The 1,977-nt window shown below is 48.9% G+C and overlaps 1 non-coding gene across 1 annotated transcript; it reads left to right on the top strand.

Moving 5' to 3' along the window:
• The first annotated feature begins 1,758 nt into the window (after positions 1–1,758).
• On the top strand, positions 1,759–1,868 carry LOC112610551. Its single transcript, XR_003116428.1, has one exon. It is a non-coding gene; the product is annotated as a U6 spliceosomal RNA (small nuclear RNA).
• Positions 1,869–1,977: the final 109 nt, after the last annotated feature.

Genomic DNA, 1,977 nt, shown 5'->3' with positions numbered 1-1,977 from the left:
AGATGTCAGGCCACTAGGGCAAAGTGTTTAGAGGTCTCAGGCCACTTTAAAGGAAGAACAAGTGGTACCAATTATTTGTCTCACTTTTTGGGCACCTGCTCTCTGGGAGTGTTTCTGACCCCTGTTTTGGAGAAAGGGTGCCCTCATTCCCAAACTTTCTGCTAAGGGGCATGAGTTTTAATTGGCCAGCAGTGCCCTCGTGTGGCAGAAACCATGACCGCAGCTGCCCAACTAGCAGGGCTGTTCTGTGCAATCAGATAACCTGGTAGACAGACATGTAGATAAGTTAAAAATGCTGGTGCTCAAGGTACCCCACGAATACTTACTGCTTGACTACATCCAGGGACGTTTCTTGCTAACACCTGCCCTATCCTTCTGTCTACCTCAGCCCACCTGCTTCACCTCTAACTCAACCCATAAGCCTACCAGGAGAGGGAGCACCTTACCCAGAGGTGGCACTTATTTGAGCTCCTGCATGTGCTGTCTGGATTGCAGGGATGAGAGAGGCACTGCAGAGAGAGGAGGCCTAGGGTCAAGAAGATAACCTGATGTCACCTCCTATGCCCAGGAGGCAGGGAGATGCTCTGCCCACACCTGACCCCCCAACTCTCAACAGGCCCCAGAGGAGAGCTGACACCTGAGCTCAAGACAGTAACACTTAGTAGTTGATTCTGCTTTATGGCCATCTATTTTCCACTCCCTGGGGGCATCTGGGAATGAGTATGGGCAGATTCCTGGTCCTGGGAAACAGACACTAGATAAAGCATCTTTCCTTTTGGACCAGTCCGGATATTATTAAAAACAAACACACACACAAAACCATTCCCTCAAAACATACAGGTAGATCGGGTGCAGTGGCTCACACCTATAATCCCAGCACTTTGGGAGACTGAGGTGGGTGTATCACCTGAAGTCCGGAGTTCGAGAGCAGCCTGACCATCATGGAGAAACTCCGTCTCTACTAAAAATACAAAAATTAGCCGGGCATAGTGGCACATGCCTGTAATCCCAGCTACTCAGGAGGCTGAGGCAGGAGAATAGCTTGAACCCGGGAGGCAGAGGTTGCAGTGAGCCAAAATCGTGCCATTGCACTCCAGCCTGGGCAACAAGAGCGAAACTCCGTCTCAAAAAAAAAAAAAAAAAAAAAAAAAATCCAGGTACTCTCCCAGGATAGCAAGCAACTAGGAAGAATGCACATCTGTGGCTTCAGATTTCTAGCCCCCAGAAGAAAGGCTACCTGTCATTAGACTCTCCCTCTCCAGTACCAAGTAAGATCTGTTTACTGGTCCCTTCCCACACCCACTGAATGGGAAAAATGGTCATGAACTATAGAAAAAGGATGGACATTTGATACCAGGAGGTTAGCAGCTCTCTAAAGATTCAGGCTGGAAGTTACAAAGACATACAGGTAAGTCACCAAGACCTTCCCCTTGTTGGAGACATTTAGTAACAGAGAAAAATACTCTGAGAGAGAAACATAACCCTGTTTGGGGTTGATGGGTAGGGGAAGCAGCACACCTACCAGCAAGCAAGAAACGTGGGGGTAGACACAGGACGCTGGTGACCTGTCCCATCTGAGCATCGGAGATGGCGGAAGCAGGCTTGCAGGCCTCTACTTCTGGTGTCTCACACAGTGTTTGGACAGGTGGGATTTCCCGTTGAACCTGGAAAGGAAGTGAAGAAGCTGATTAGAGGTAGTGAGAAGAGACAGAATGCCCTATCTTGACTGAGAAGAAAGGGATAGAAAATAGCTTTTTAGTGCTTGCTTTGGCAGCACATCTTCTTTTAAAATTGGAATGATACAGAGAAGATTAGCATGGTCCCTGTGCAAGGATGACACGCAAATTTGTAAAGTGTCCCATAAAAAGGGAGGGAGGGAGGGAGGGGGGAGGGAAGGAAGGAAGGGAGGGAGGGAGGGAGGGAGGGAGGGAGGAAGGAAGGAAGGAAGGAAGGAAGGAAGGAAGGAAGGAAGGAAGG

Source organism: Theropithecus gelada, chromosome 16, assembly GCF_003255815.1.
Source record: "Theropithecus gelada isolate Dixy chromosome 16, Tgel_1.0, whole genome shotgun sequence".
Taxonomy (NCBI): Eukaryota; Metazoa; Chordata; class Mammalia; order Primates; family Cercopithecidae; genus Theropithecus; species Theropithecus gelada.
The sequence above is the reverse complement of the archived record's forward strand: the minus strand, read 5'-3'. Positions and strand labels throughout refer to the sequence as shown.